This window comes from Semicossyphus pulcher, unplaced genomic scaffold (assembly GCF_022749685.1).
Source record: "Semicossyphus pulcher isolate SPU_LCO1_2020_fin unplaced genomic scaffold, fSemPul1.0.p SCAF_19, whole genome shotgun sequence".
In the NCBI taxonomy this organism is placed as follows: domain Eukaryota; kingdom Metazoa; phylum Chordata; class Actinopteri; order Labriformes; family Labridae; genus Semicossyphus; species Semicossyphus pulcher.
The window spans coordinates 23154711-23171785 of record NW_027211692.1 but is presented as its reverse complement, the minus strand read 5'-3'; the positions used below and the strand labels follow the sequence as shown (position 1 = coordinate 23171785).

The window sequence follows — 17075 nt, the reverse complement described above, 5'->3', positions numbered from 1 at the left end:
TTTGGAGAATGAACAGCAGAGTCCCAGAATCATTTTACTAAGGCATACTAGTGTATAAAAAGCCAAATTGCCTGTGATCCAGTCATGCAGTAGGGGGTGTTTGTACTTGATGTGCATAAAATTTCAAAACAATCTATTTTCAGATTGCTCTGACTCATTGTCCAATTTCTCAAACTGCAGGATTGTGCATCTGAGGGATCAGCTGTGTGGAAACAGGAATAAAAGATGAATACCACAAACGGTCTTCATGGTTTAGTATAGCTTCTGCATTGTTTGCCTTTTATGACAGCGGCAAGCAAGTACTGTTGCGACAAAAAATAACTAAACAGCCGTGATAGAAAGGCTTTACTGTCGCTGCCAGGCTGGTATTGTCATGCATGTAGACAGACTGTATAAAAAGATGGACGACATGATGGCTCCCTAAAAGTGAAGCCAAAACATTTCGGGCGCCCCCTGCTGACTGGCTGCAGTATAGGTCATAAAGCCCGCCTCCTCCATGTAAACAGGTGGGACATGGGTCAAACTATAAAATCAAAATACACGCCCAATAAATTTTTCTCAAACATAGTTTCTGTCATTATAGTCAGTTCTTATCATGCTGATTTACGTCCAAGTGTTCATTTTTCTGACAAGTTTATTTTTAATTAGTTATTTGATGCTGTCAAAATGATGATTGACAGCTCTGTTGACAAATTCAGCTCCTGCAGCTAATCAGTTCCGCCTGAGCAGAGCAGAGGACGATCCGCGAGTGGAAACGTAACTAAAACAATCACTGCAGTCATTGAAGTTTCCATACCTGTGAACGTTAACCTCAGACCAACACAAAGAAGCTTTTCTGCTGTTAAACACGCCGGTGTGCGGGATCCTTACTGTTTTTTCGATAAGTTAAGTGTGTGTTTGGGTTAGTGGAAGTGGCTACGGCCGCTTCACTCGCCGATCTCTACTGCGTAGTCTGTGGCTCCATATGACGTTGCCATTGCAAGATGGCAGCGCCTATCACAGGGGCTATTTTGGCATCAATTTCGTACAATGGGAGCAGATGGAGACGCATTGTCCATCTATATATACAGTCACAGTTGATGTGGACTCGCGATGACAGTGTTGTCGCACTGATTTCTGTGCAAGCAACACTCCCCTCTTCTGTGCATTGTGATCGAGCTAAACAGATGGAAAGACAGTATAGTACTACAACAAACTGCCAAGATATTACACCCTCCAACAGGCCACAGCAGGGTCTCATTTTTTAAAAGAAACTGTTTGGAGTAATAAAACAACATGGCACACGCTGCCAGCTAAAAGAGCTGGAACTCACATTGCTGTTATGTACAGTATACAGTATATGCAGGTGCAAATGCTTGTTTTGAGATGTGAATGCAATCATTTATCCTTTTTGGCACACAGTTTTTTTTACCACTTCAGCTGAGTTGGACCATAGAAGAATAACTTTTAACCCTTTTTAAGGACGAGTTAACTTGAAACTAGCTTTAACAGCTATGCTAGCGACATTGCTTTAGGGATAGCATTGTCAATTTGTCCACCCCTGTGGTCCGGATTTAAATAACAACATCTATAAACGGATCGCAATTATAACACTTTTGCTTATTTCCCCAGATGAAGAAAACCAACTTAATTTCTGTCCCTTTACTTTACCTTGAACATCAGGTTGAGGAATTGTTATTTGCTAATGCTAACACATTAAACCAAGATTGTGAGCTAAGTAAACAAGTTAAAGTTAAGTAATTATAATAGACAATAATACACTACCTGATAAACATCAGCATGTTAGCATGTGCATTGTGAACATGTTAGCATGCTAAAATTATACTGTTGTGCCCAAATATAACCTCAGAGAACAACATGGCTGTATACTCTTAGTCAGACCTGAAGTTTGTGACTAATGTATAAATTAAATCTACAGTACATTCTTGTCTGAGAACATCCTCTAAGGGATTTTACTCTAATCTGTTTTGTCACACTAATGTAGCCAATGACCTTCCACTACAAATATGTGAAGAGGAGCTGTTAGCCTCTGCGGCTAACCAGCACCCAGGCGACCTGTTTGTGTCTATGGCACTTGAACTGTGTGATGTGGCAAGAATACACAGCAAAGACTACAGCAGCCAATGGCAGACAATGAAGCTTGACAGCCTTTCACATCAGCATGAGTTAACCAGCTGTGAAGAGAACACCTGCTGCTGATTAATAAAGAATCACAGCAACAACGCAATGTGTGAAAATTGTTATAGCCTACTGATTGTTGAACTAACACCGTTACCCCCAAAAGGTGAGGTGAGGGGGGCTGTAAACACTGCATTTCTCTTGTGGTATCGGGTGCATCCAAACTCAATCCACTGGCGAAGACTATGAGATGTTAGAAGCGTGGGACTTGGCTGCCAGTCAAGTCTTGTATTCAGTTTAGCCTCAGTGTCAACAAAAATTAAAGCTTTTTGTGACATAATATAACAGCTCAACCATTATACTGTATAACAATAAAATATTGGAAATCTGTTGAAATGTATACTTGTTTTGGCTAAAGAAAGGCGCTGAACAGTAAACTTTGGTAATCTATTGCACAATCCTTTACACTGATGTATATATAAGAGTCATCAGATCAGTACTGCAGGCTCACACATTCAACCTCTTCCTCCTCCCCTTCTCTAGATTTGCGGAGCTGAGTCTTCAAAGAAGAGGCAGGGGCACGATTCCAAGTTTGTAATCGAGTCTGCCTCTGACTTTTGAGCTCCCTCGGCCCCGACCATCTCCTATTTCCCGAGGACCAATAATAACATAATCTTTTCCTTGCTAGCTTTGCGGCAATATTTTGATGTACTCTCCAGTCGACAGGGTAGAGAAGCTCTCTGGAGATAGTGTGTCCTGGTGTGTCCAATTGTTCCCTTCACTTTAGAAATTTATTGGTCTCTGACCAACTTGGTGAAGCCCAGAACAGTTTCGGGGATATCTGACGATTCTTAGAAGACAAGGCGCAATAGATCATTATTGATGTTTCTGTCACTGCCCCCCAAAAAAAGCTTCGCCTAGAGATGTCATTAAAAAAGAATTTTCAATATAAGAGCATTGATTCAAACAGGCCTAATTGCTTCTGAAGTACAGTAAGCCAGGAGCAAGTGATCTGTCGAGGCTTTCTCTGACATTTTTGATTCTTATAAAGTCCTGCTGTCACATTTCAAGCCACAAAATCTTTACAAGTTTAATAAATGTACACATATTCGCCTTGGTGACACTGATGTGACCGACAGCTTACAATATTACACATTTTATATGTCTGGGATAGAAAGAAAAATGTAAGGCATTATAAATGGCAAACTATACATAGTCTTTCCTCTTTCCTTCCATCAAATTAAAGAGGAAGATCTTTGAGGTTTTCCTTGCCTGTGCCTGCTACCATTCATGTTCTTAGTTTGGGTTGAATGAAAGTTCGCCTTTCACGCTAGTTTTCTGTTACTTGTCCCATCAATCCAATTCACACCTGCCATGGAGCAAGTCTCTTTAAAATTTGATCCTCTCCTCATGATACATGTGCCTGCAAAGAGTCAGGCTAATAATAGCAATGCAGGGAAGGGAAGGCAGCTACTACTTTAATACTGTGGTGGCCTGTGAAAGGAAAGAAAGCTATGTTGTTTACGACCATGTCATTATGGCTGAGCTTAAATCATGCTAACTGGATTATAACTAACTAGATGAATGGACAATGGCAATAATTTGTGCATCATCAGTGAAAGACTATTTTAAGTGTGATGAATCTATATTGCAGAACATGGCCACTTTAATGGGTCAGATTTTCACTATTTTACTAGTTGCAGAGCACAGGCCCAGTTAGCTCAATCACTGTAAATGCTGTATGATACCAGAAATTAGCCAAAAGGCGTCGCAGTAAGAGCTGTTTCTCATGCTTGATTTACATGAGGATGGCTGTTTAATTTTCAGGAAAACTTGAATAACCCATTAGCTGTGAGCATTGGCCCTGATTGATGGCCCCAATCCATGCCTGGATCAGGCTGCCTCAGCAATGATAAAAGATTTAAGAGCACCAACCTTCAGGCAGGTTCTTCTCTGCTGATATCTACGGGGGATAGCATAGCGCAGCCCGCCCTTAACTTATTCAGACTAATTTATAGTTCAGCTCACTCAGGGCACATTTCCAATGCTGGACCAGGGAGCATCATGCGGTCTCTCACAGCTGACTGAACAGACTGACGGACCTCCGCCAGGATCGTCGAGGCTGCCACTGAGACGTGGACCTGCCATGTCGGGTCAGCTCTGATCAGAATAAAGTCAAGGGAGATGTCATCTTAGGCAGACCGCAGGGAGAGACAGGAGTAATAAGTGCACTGTCTCATAGTTTTTGCTCATTTTGGCTCCTGGAATCTACCCCCGATTATAACTTAATCAAGATAGCAGTCATTGGTTTACTTATCTAATGAATACAGATTTAAACAAATCCATTGAAGGGCTATCTCAGGCTTGTGATTTTGCCATTTAAACTAAGTAATATTGAGTAGTATTGACCAATCTCGTGTCAGCAGGCTGCAGCGTATGCAGGAAAAACAGTCCATATGGAGAGCAAAAGCAGGAGGAATGTAATGCGCCATAATGACATCCCGACTCCCATCAGCGGCTATCTGATTTTAGCTTCTCATTAATCTTTTTAAACAGACATCTGCATGCTAACAGCTAGATCTAAAATCCAACTTGAGATAAATTCCCTGACGCAGTGTTACGAAAGCCGATCCGACCTCCGTTCAACAAAGGTGCATTTTAAAAGCAGTTTTCTTCTCCTCTTGAGGACAGACCAGACAAAGCTTTGTTTTTACTTTTTACAAATCTGCATCATGATGTTGAAATTTCAGCAAAGGTAAGACCGGTTAATTAAAGTAAATCAGAAGAAAAACTGGTTCTTTTTCTGTATACAATGCAGCACGCGGAAAAGGAAGCCTTTAGCTACATGCATTGGCATGTTCACAGGTATGTCGTCGTCAGACTACAGCTGGGATCCGAGATTGTGAGAAGATTGATACTATTTTATCTTAATAAATCTGAGTCTATAGAGACAACCCGCAACCCATCATAGGCCTACTCCATATATCATGCAATAAAGAAAGAACGTAATACGATTCCATCCAAACGTGAGAGGAAAACAATTCATTGTTACATTCATCTCTTCATGGGCTTCATATTGTGCGTCCGTGTCTCTTTTCGTCTGCTCGTAAAAGAAATGTGTGTTGCTGTTGTGGGATGCACTATAAACCCAGAACCCAAAGAGACCCAAACCCAAACTGTAAAATCCATTTTATGTGGGGCTGTGTGACCCTATATTTCTTAGCTTGTAAATATAACTTGCTTAAATGCTAAAAACCTTTTTCAACTCCATATACTAACTGGCCCTCAAAACCGTTTTTTCTGTGTAATTTGCCCCCTGTAGCAACAAGGAATTAAATATTTTACTCATAGTTTAGATGGTGTTTCACTGCTGCCACTGCTTTGCTTGTACTGAAAAATAGAACTTGTTGTAGGATCCTTTGTGTGCCATCAACATCACAAGCAATATCCATCATTGAAGGGAAGGCTTTTGTTGAAAATGACAGAAAATCGATACATTACAACCTTTAGAGGGTCTCCAGGTATGATTCATGAATGTGAACTTCAACAGTTCCTAACAATAATAGGGACAGCACAGTGTTTATCTCATTAAAACCTTTTGCTGTAGAGGGCATTGATTTCAACCGCATGTGACATGTCTCGCGCTGTGAACAAGCTTATTAAGCCTCAGCATAAGGTCAAAGGTCGACGGAGGGAGCTCCAAGATTCATTAGCTAATTAAAGCCTGCTTCCTGAGAGAGAGTTAAGGTGTTCAAACTCTCTTCTGAATCATCTCGCTCTCAGACTCCAACATGCTAGCTCTGCTGAGCTCTGAGTTCCTTAATGAGGGTTAGACCAGGGATTGCTCCACTGAAAGATTCCCCTGCGTCAAAGTCCCCCAATTATATGCTCTTGTGGAGAGAAAATATATATAATAATGAATCTGATCATTGCTAATTAAACCTTGGGGACTTGATCCAGTGTAGTGACAGTGTAGCCCAGAGTTTTGTTTAGACTGGGAAATAAGATAAAAAGAGACGTTTGTGAAGACTTTTAAGAGAGTCTCTGTTAAGAAAACAAACTGGTTTATAGACAACGGATCAAATCCTTGGACATCTGAAGGAATCAGGAAATTTTAATAAACAACTGAATTAATTGAAATGAATGGATGAAAGATATTAAATACTTGTCCTGATCTGCATCCACCATGAATAAGAAAATCTGAGATTTGCAAGTGATGGGATGAAAAAGAACAAATGGGTAAACCAATGGCCTAAGATAGGAGAGAAAAATCTGGGGGGGGAAGATGGAGTGGAACTCGGTGACCAATCTGATAAAACTGGATTTCTCTAAGGTGTAGAAGTGTTTCATAGCTGCATGTATGAATTCAAATCAGTGTAGGGCTGATGGATTGCATGTGTGTTCAGAAAACCTTCCAAAGGATAAGTACAGGTTATATGAATAGGTCTGCTGTTGAGGCATATGAACATCATACATAACAATTATGGACTCAACACACATGCTTTTGCTAATGTCTATCTCTGTTTTCTGAATTACATAATTAGTTAGAGTGTTGGTATATATGATGTCCCTCTATGACAAGCTGTCATTAGTATTGAACCTGCCAGTAAAACACAGCCCCCAGGAGACTGTTAATTTGTGGTGGAGACTAATTTAATAGCTTTAGTAATTAGTGGCTGGATACATCATCATTATTACTATTATTTCCCGCATGCTTAATACACATGAGTCATACCATTTGCTAATGCCGTGTGCATGATTTTATGCACACAATGATATCATAAAGGCCACTCTTGTTTGACATATAGGAATGCAGACCAAATGCCGTGAACAATATAAATGAGCAAACAGAAATCTTTTTGCTTACATTTCAGTTTGTGATTCCTGCTCGTACTGAAAACCAAAAAAACCTTATCTATGTAATTAAATGACTTTGATTGGACTGTATATGACTATTATTCTTGGCAGCAGTCTTTATGTCAGTCATTGTACACTAATATTTCAAATTCTATATCAAAATCAGTCTAACACATATTCACCAGTTCAGCACCGTATTTTGAATAGCATCTTAAAAGCAGTGACATTTAAGGACCTCTGGTAAAATGTCATTTAAGTGATGATGTAAAATGCGAGTCGAAGGTAGTAGCAGAACAACATAGTTTCCGTGTAAAAACAAGGAACTTTGACATTTCAACCCAAGCCTTCATAATCTGTTCCTTCCTGGCCTTTCAAATCATGCTTATCTCTTGCTATTATTATTTGTCCTTCTTCTTTGCTTGTATGCTGCTATGCACAGTTGCGTTCAAAGAGCACCCGGGGGCACAGAAAGATGACACCGGCAGAACAGTGTTGACACAGCGACTGTGTGTCTGCTGATGCTACATTACAGAGGTGTCACTGACTCAACGGAGCAATGACTTTGCTGAGATAAAGAGCACGGTGGTGACTGACGGCATGTCTTCACAGGCAGTGCTGTCACCAAATACATAGGCAATTTGAAGCTTTGTGGATGCTGTGCAAGCATCTGTGAAAAATGCTGTACTGTGTCACAGGGATGGTAATAGGGGAAGGACAGGACCTCAAATAGCGTGTATCAGCACCAAATCTAAAATGTAACTTTAGACATTTAGTTACAAAACCAGACGTGCCTTTAACTAACAAGAGCACAGTAATGCTGTAATTTAGCTATATGTAGCAAGCATGTGCACACTTACAAAGCTTAAATGGTCAAACTGCAGTTGCTATAACAACATGTGGGAATAAAACGTATTTACTTTCGAGATTTTGATGTACAGATCGATTCCACTCTCATGCCTGTACGGTAAATAAGACGCTTCGGCCGGGAGATTAGCTTATCTTAGCTTAGCACAAAGACCGGGAACAGCGGGAAACAGCTAGCTTGCTTCTGTTCCATCAAAAACAGCTACAAAGAGGGTTTTAGTTTTATGGGAAGTAATGTGCATCAAAACTTTTGGACTTGAGTAATTGGACCTTGCAAAAACTTTTTTACACACATAACCCTTGTTAAACTGCAACTTGTAATTTTAATCAGGGTTACTGATTTAAAAAGGAGATGTAAAGTGATTACTACTGCGCTTTAGAGGTACAAGTTGTTGGATTTAGTTTCCTTGGGTGAGAGCCAGGCAAGAGCTTTCACTCTGCTCACTGTGTTTGTGGTTAGTTAAGCTAATTGGCTGCTGGTTGCAGCCTTATATTGACCAGACAGACACAGAGGGTATGATATCACTCTTGTTATCTAACTCCCTGTGAGAAAGCAAATCATTTCCTAAAACGTCAAACTATTCCTATAAAATAACTTTCATAATAAACTTTTAGAAAGGAGGTGCCTTTTTCTAATTCTTTGCTGCGCAGTATATCTTTGCCATATGCTTCATTTTGCTATAAATCAGGGGCCATTATGTTGGTCTCTTTACTTTAAATTTGATGCAAAAGTGAGTCATTTATGCGGCAACTCTCCCTGTGCCCCTGGTGACAAAGACGCACATAAGCACACAAACACACTAACACAGTCACACACTAAGGCCAGCATGACTTCTCCCTTCTAATGGTGATCGATAGCCTTTAGGCTGAAGGAAGCCCTACTGTATCTGTCATTGGACTGAGTCATAGGACCCTGATGAGGGGGTGGCTGAAGAATAGCCGAGGTGGATCGGCCCAGCATCTATAATGAGCCCTCTTGGGGTTGCCACATTATATGTGGAAATGGCTCCAATTAGGCCATTCAGCTATGAAGTCCACAGGAAGGAAGGGTTGGACAATAACAAAGTTAGAGGGGAGAACATGGAGAGGAGTGAGCTACAATCCGTTATTATCAGTAATGCATTCAACACTCACAGTGTTAGCCTTTGCCTTTACGCAATTCTCAATGTACGCTGATTGCACAATCAGCAGCCAGTTTAAAGACCCATATCACTGCACAGTGAATCCTCCTAACAGCTTCTCATGTTAAAGCAGAATGATGTTAATTCTGTTTTTACGGTCACCGGCTCTTAGTGCGGCATCAGATGCCAATGCATGCATATTTCATTTGAATAACATCTCACTTCGCCTGCAGACTGCAGATTATCATAATTATCATATTTCAGCCTAAGTGAAGCCTTGTTCAGTCACAAAACATTCATCACTTCCTTTGTACTGAAATGCAGATAATAAGTAGATTTCTTGGTGGGTAACGAATCAACCTGTCTCTCTGACCCCTTGAAGGTGACGCATCATCATGACTTTGATGAGTGTATCCCTGTAGTTTGACTGACCCCTGTGGCCTGTTGACCTTTCACAGAGACAAAGGATATTTGTCAGAGGGATGGATTATAAACATTAAGCAAGAGGAAAGGTCATTGGTTTAACACAATCAATCATCTAACTGTGGTCATGTAATAATGTCAAGTATTGAATTATTTGCTCAATCTGGCTGTGTTTCAAAGACTTTACACCTTTAATAACTTATGACAGAGGCTGATTATATGAACATTAGATGGTGATAATTCTGTGTTCTTTCCTTATCATCTCACATGTATGTTTGCTGTAAATCGTGTAAAATCGTGTTTATTTTACAGGTGCTCTCAGTCTTTGTTACATTTCTTACAGTGAATTTGTTGATAGAGGAAGAAAACTAATTCCAAAAGTTATATCACTCTAGGAAGAAAGCCAAAATAGTGTTGACAGCGTCTCACCATCTTTGAGTAGGATGTACTTTCCTTGCCATTCTGATGCCAATGTGTCTTGAACATTTAGAGATGTCAGTTAGCAGAGTAATGGCCTGTTCTCACTGTTGCATTATAGAATAACCTATGGTTGAGCATTTGAGAGGACTTTTGCCAGCTTGCTATTGATCAGCCTCTTAGTCCAACACAGTCTGACACATAGTTTTAATGCAGCTATGAGTCTATGTGTTTGCGTGTTTGTCTGGGTCTTAACCCGTCCACAAACTGAATGTGTGTGTGTGTGTGTATATGTGTGTCAGTGTGCTTTGTCATGGTTGGCAAGCTCAAAACAATCAAATGTCGCTGTTCATTTTCACCTTTTCTGTTTTGATTGTGTTCCATGATATAGTCAGACAACAACTAGTAATCTTCATCTATTCATTTGTGTGTTCATTCTTCTGTTTCTTTGCGTCTGCACCCACACACACAATCTGCAGACACTGAACTATAATTTTGACAGAACTAGATAATAATGATGCTTCTCAGTATTGGGTTCCCAGAAAATAAGGGTGATAAGAGCATTACAGACCAAACAAGGTGTTACTGATTGTTCCAGAGGAACTACACCTGATGGATGACATGATGGCTGTGTGTAGTAGAAAATAATCGAGTATGTTGCAATGATCTAGCATCATACACGTAACTCATGACTGTCTGGTAAGGCTCAACAGACATCTTTCTTGCAAAGTCAATGTTCTTAAGATAAGATAAGCTTTATTGATCCCCCAGGGGAAATTTAGTCGTTACAGCAGCTCACAAAACAGGCATATTAAGTACTCAAATAATAAAAAAGAAGGTGGCAATAAAACGATTAAAAAAATATGACAATATAAATAATAACAGTAACAAAATAATGAAAAAAATATTCAAACTATGCACACGTGTTTTCCTTGTTGAAAGATATGCAGGGGTTGTTTTTATGCACAGAAAATAGTCATTTTAAGTCAATGTCATTTTTTTAAATCAAAACACACATGGTGTGTAGTCATATGATTAATACCAGATACATACTTTTGTTGTAATATTGCACAGTGTAGCAGAAATCATTGCACAGAATTATTGCATAACATGATGAACTGTTTATGGATGGGAGAACATGTATAGTTGTTGTATGAATGTTGGATGATAGTTACAGTACAGTAAGTACAGTTATTCTTTGACCTTGGCTGTACAATACATCATTGAACAGTTCTCTCCTTGCCTGAGACATTGGTATGAACCTTCCTGTGCCGGGCTGACACTGTGCTTATTAGAAAATGCTTTGACCCGGAATTTCACTTAGAACCAGACAGATATCTAAAAAGTCCATAATTCATGAGTATTTTTTGTAGGACTAATTTGTCATGATTTCGGGCTAAAACATACAAACAAATTTTTTCAAATCTGAACCAGCTCAGCTCCCATCATTCCTGCAGAATATGTTATACAATAGTTATACAACAGAACATTTTACTTTGAGAATTAATGACTAATGTATGCACTACTATAAACATCCAGCACTGTATAATGTTGCTTAAGTTCAGACTTTTATGAGGGCTGAGATGCTAACTGTGAGAGGCTAACTTTTCTTGCTGAGTGAAGTCTGTTTTTACTGTAGTGAAGCTTTCTAACTTCACAAGACAAATCTAAGGACACAATTTGTATTCAACTAACACTGTCATCAAATTCTGAAATCCATATGTGAAACTGGCCACATGATTTGTGCTTTTCCAGTCAACATTGGTTTCTTTCAACCCCAGACAATCTTTCCCTCACTCTAATCAAGCCAGGGAGCAGTGCGAAAATACATTTGTATACTAAATGAGCAGGCTCTTTTGCACAATGCCGCTTTATATACAACGGATCAGTGAAATAGTAACTAAGATAAGGTGTGTTGCAGTCACAGTGAGTTACTTCATCATCTGTTCACTTATTGGTCCAAATTCTATCTACTTGGTTCAGTGTTTAATTGGACTTTAATCTTACCTGGTAAGACTTATTTGGGAGACTTTTTAACTATAATTCAGTGCAAAAAGCTCTTGACACAGGGATTAAAAAAATCAATGCTCCTTCCAAACACTACACATCATACTGCGGTGTTATGTTGGGTTAAAAAATAGAGCAATGAGACGGCCTCACAGGTTTGTTTGGGCTGTATCGCTGCAGGGCGAGACAACATTGACGTATCCCTCTTTGCCTCCCAAAGGAGATGGTGCAATTCTGCCGAGTTGTGCTTTAGTTAAGACTGTTCTCCTACTAACCAATGCTAGTTGGTCTGGCCTAGAGCTGTGTATGACACACACTTACACACTAACACACTGATGTGGTCTGATGGGCTTCAGGGGGATTTAAGCTCTTTAAAAGCCTTCAGGATCTCCCGGTTAGTATGTGCGTGCAAGAGGATGTGTTTATATTTGTGCTGGGGTTTTTGTGTGTGCACATACGGCTGCATGTCGTCTTTATGTATGTGGGGTTTCATCAGACATCTCAACAGCAACTTTGACTATTCCCCAGAAGCTGGCTGACTCTTAGAGCAGTCCTAGTTATCTCATCTTGCAGGAACCCACTGTGAGCAGGTACCATACAGTTCTGCAGCCAGCTGGCTCATGGATAAATCCGGAAAATGTCTGGGAGACTGAACCATTTATTTGGGTCATGTTAGTTTAGAAGGAAAAGACCTGTTCAAATGCTGAATTTTCAATGATCTGCTGTGTTCATTTTGGCCTTTTTGTATGCTAAGAAAGACTTGTTATTCATCATGATTTGGCATTCTGTTCTATGTTTGGTACCGTAACTGTGCCATACAACTCCTCTGTGGGTGGGTAACACTCCGAAACCAGGTTGCTGTGCACTGAATAATTCAATGTTTAAGGGGGAAACGTTAAGAGACATTTCTCATGATAACAATGAAATTGCAAACAGTTGCATCATGGCACAACACTTTTTACTCCTTCTAACCTCACAATATGACATTATCCGTGTCTGAGAAATCTGTGTCCTTGAGCACATGCTCAACATTTTGCATCCCTGCTCTCAGCTGCTGAACACAGACTGTAAGCAGATCTTACAGTAGTATAAAATATTGAAAGAACTTGTTTTGCACACATTTTCTCTTTCGCGTGTTTCAAAGCAGTTATACATTTCCTAACAATTTAGAAACTAGTGGGCTGTTTCACTGAAGGTTCATAGGTCTGCCTTGGTTTATGCATTATAAAGAAAATAACAGGTGGAACGTCACATAAATGAAAAAGCAGAAAAACTCATTTTCACAGCACTTTCCTGTCGGCTGCTTTTTCATCGCAAATCAACCATTTTGAAGCTTGCATGACTTGCACGCATTAATGCTACAGAAAATTGCCAGTGGGACAAATGTAATTGTAGTGTAAGTGGTGAAGAAAATATATTGGTGCTTTTAAAAGCTTTCTAAACCATCAAATGTGTGTTATTATCTTGAACTGCTTATTTCCCCTAAGTGTAAGTAATCACATACAATGATTGTGTCTCATGCTTAAAATGTAGTCATTAATGTGAATGATTCAGCAGCGTATGTCCTAAAATTATAATGAGAAAACGTAGCCTGTAGAATTTCTGCATATCAGGTTTGTGTTAGTAGAACAAAGAGTGTGTGCAACAAAGGGCAGAAGAACTGCTGCAAAGAACTCACAGTAGATTCGCTGGTGCAATAATGATGAACAAAGTCTTCAGTGTATTAAAAGTAAAAAGCTCACCCTAACACCGCACCAACATCTAGACAGGAAGTTCAAAGATTGTATAGTTTGCAGGCATACGGAGAAAATACATTGGATGATTTTTTGGGGGGAAACGTGTTCTCACTCAATAATTTATGTTCCAATATCTTGTTCTACAAAATCCTTGGTCTCTAGCGTGTTTATCATCTGAGGCGAGAGAGAAATACAGGACGCTAGAAAAGAAAGGGAAAAAAGCATTAACGGTTAATAACAATGCCTGGAGGTTGGATAGAAAAAATGGCCTATTCTAAATGTGCTATGCAGCATTACTGTAGGTCGGGTTATACATTACTGTAAGCTTTTTCTAAACATAGACTGCACTGCTCTGTATATGCTTAGCTCTTTAGACAGTGATGTACTACTGTTTAGGGGATTAGTCTGAATGCTGCAGCTATGATTAAGACTGAGGCAGATTAACACATAAAGTGGAACCACTGTTTTTTTTCTCTGACCTACAGTTCAACATCTAAACACTGTCTCTTTTATATGCAGCTGTTATACCTATAATTACTGTCAATATTGTTTATTAGCAGAGTCCTGATACTCCCAAACTGACACAGTCCACAACAATATGAGTAATCACTGAAAATGTACCATGTGTTTACAATTGAAAGAAATATTCAGCCACATGTGTTATTACTATATTTTTCATTAGCAGAAAGGTGTTTCGCTGCTTTCATATATTTCAGTAGGTTCAGTATGTGTTGAATATCTCCTCTTTCTGCAGAGTGATTGACACTGGGAGGGAGAGCTCGAGTGCCTCGAGAGGTAAAATCATAGTAGAAGATTCTTGAAGAGACAAGGCTTCAATGTCAAGCTCCTTTTATGGTGATGCTTAAGCATAACCATGCCTTTGATATAAAAACAAAAAAGGATTAAATGAAATACAATCAAGTAGACTGTGTTTCTCTGACATCAGTTTTTACATTTTCAACAGGATGAAACACCTGGCTCGAATGCAAAATGTTGTGGTTATCCAAATAGAAATGTAAGGAGTTTCCTTGTTTCCTTCAGTGTAATGTAACAGCTAGAGTCAGGTAAAGCTACAGGACATAGGGATAAGGGTGAAAACAATGTCAGAAGTCATTGTACCTGCTAGACCAGTGTGTGACATTTAAATTTCTCAACCACTCAAATTTCTTTAATGAAAAATGGGAAAGTTTGGACCTGATATGGAACGAAATATCACAGTAAGTCAACTTCACAAAACACAACAGCATAATAGTCAAGCAAAATAGAAATACAGAAATAAAGTAAAAAAAAGTGTAACATAAATGCAGCTACTATAGGGCTCGTTAAGTTTGAAGAATGTAAATGTAACTGTAGCTGGGATTACCCAATCAGTGGGTGTGAATAAACTATACTTCTACTGTACTCTATCATAGGAAACCCATTTCCTTCAAAATAAAAGTGCAGCATTGACTTTTTGCCACCACTTTTTTTTTTCAAGCACACATCGGCAACCCACTGCGAACAGCTCTGCGACCAATTTTTGGGTCCCGACCCACCAGTTAGTGGTGGTGGGTAAGACAGTTTGTGTTTATTTATTTATTCACAATTCATCCACGGTGCTAGATCATCTACATGACACATTAATCAGGGTGTAAATACACACCCTTTAACACCACATCCCAGGAAACTCAGCCTGTTCAACATGCAAAACAGATTAGATCAGAGTTCCTCACTGATGAATAAATAATTGATTGATTTCATTTTTTCATTTGGTCTTTTTCTTTTCTCCTCTTGTCTATTATTTGCAGCAGTGCAAATGCATCCATTTAGTTATCCATTTATCATTGATATAAAGTTTAATAAAAAAATAAAGTTCACCAAGATATTTATTCACCCCTTAACTCTCATCAATGTGTAAGGCAGATGCACAAGCAGGCTTACTGGCTTCTGAACATATTTTTCACCTGGACCTAGTCCAAAAGCCTAATACGACTCTAATAACTACATCTGATGCCACCACAAAGAAACAACAACAACAATTTCTCCTGTGTATAACTTTATATCTTTTTGGAAGCCAGTTTGCTGTATTATCCTGTCACAGAAATATTGAGAGTTTCTTCTTCTGAGCTTAATAAAACATTGCAGACTCAGAATGGTCTCAACCTAGACTTGGCCTAATCATCCAACCCTACAGAGAACTATTATTGTCACTTTTGTGACAGCAGTATGCCCCAGAAACACAATCCATGGTAGTTCTTGCATAAGCTGTGCAAGAGAATACATACACCAGGCCAACATTGATCTTTTTAATGATTGTGATCTTGATGATGATTATTTAAACAGTAAAATCAATGCATGCTTAATTCAAAACAAAAGCACCACATCCAGTGTATAGCTAAACATTATCAGTCTCTTGACTATATAGTTGCGCAGAGACCCAGCATTAAAAATGTAATCAAATTATATTATGTAATAAAAAAGAATATAAAGTGATAAAAATCCATCATAGTTGATTAAAGCGAAGGTGGTATCATGGGATGTCTAGTTGTTGTAAAAATGTGGATACACATTTAACCTCACATGTATGATTTTAAGCAGATCGGGGAGGGAAGAGGAGTTACTTTGTAGTTGTGTCTGATGGCCTAGCTTCTCTCTTTGCTCTCTCCCTCATCGTCTCTCTTTTTCTGTACCAAGAACACACACACCCACAATTTAACTCCCCTCCCTTCTTCTTATTCTAGTGTCCTCCTCTTTCTCCACCTCATCTCCCCTCACTCTCCCTCACAGACAATTTCTCCTTGCCTCTTTTTTATTAACTTCCTTCGCCTCTTCAGACCATCTCCCACCTCCCTTCTTTTTCCTCTCTTCCTCCATTCATCTCTCCCTCTCCCTCTCCCTCTGTCTTTTTGACTGGCTCTCTCTGGGGGCGGATGTGTCTCTGTGGCTCTCTGCAGATCTGGAAAGGACATCCTCTCAGTTTAATTCAAGTCAACCCCGGTCTCCTGGTGCTCCGAGACGCAGCATGTGTGACAGCTCTACTGAGACAGCCAGAAGGAACAGACAAGTCTCATCTGCATATGAGTGCGTGCGTGTGCGTGTGTGTGTGTGCGAGGGGGAGTGTGTTTCAGCCAGGCATCTTTCAACAGTTCCCTGCAGACTGAAAGAGTTAATTTCGCCCTGGCAGCAATCATGGTCGTCTATAAATCTATGATGAGAGGCTGCTATGTTGATTAGCTGTTGCTAAATCAGCTTGAACCAATTAAAAGGGTTGAGAGTGAAATCTAAATTATTATGTAACTTATGCTATTGGCTCTAAGCTTAGAGAGGACTGTAAATAAGATTATGATGATGAAGATGTTGTGGAATTAGGCCTTTTCTCACATGTTGAAGCCACATATGATTTGCTTGTCAGCCATCTAAAGTGATGCTGCCTTTCAGTTGCAATACAACAAAGCCCTATATATAACAACCTTACAAACTTCCTGAACATGACCACAGACCTGAATCAATACCTCTTTGACACTGCCCTCAACAATGCAATTTAACTCCAACA

At 39.5% G+C, this 17075-nt stretch overlaps 1 protein-coding gene across 1 annotated transcript in view; it reads right to left on the bottom strand.

Annotated features, from left to right (window-relative positions):
• b3gat1a (beta-1,3-glucuronyltransferase 1 (glucuronosyltransferase P) a) overlaps positions 1-17075 on the bottom strand; it is a 74447-nt gene that overhangs the window by 18116 nt on the left and 39256 nt on the right. The gene's annotated exons all lie outside the window — the stretch shown is intronic.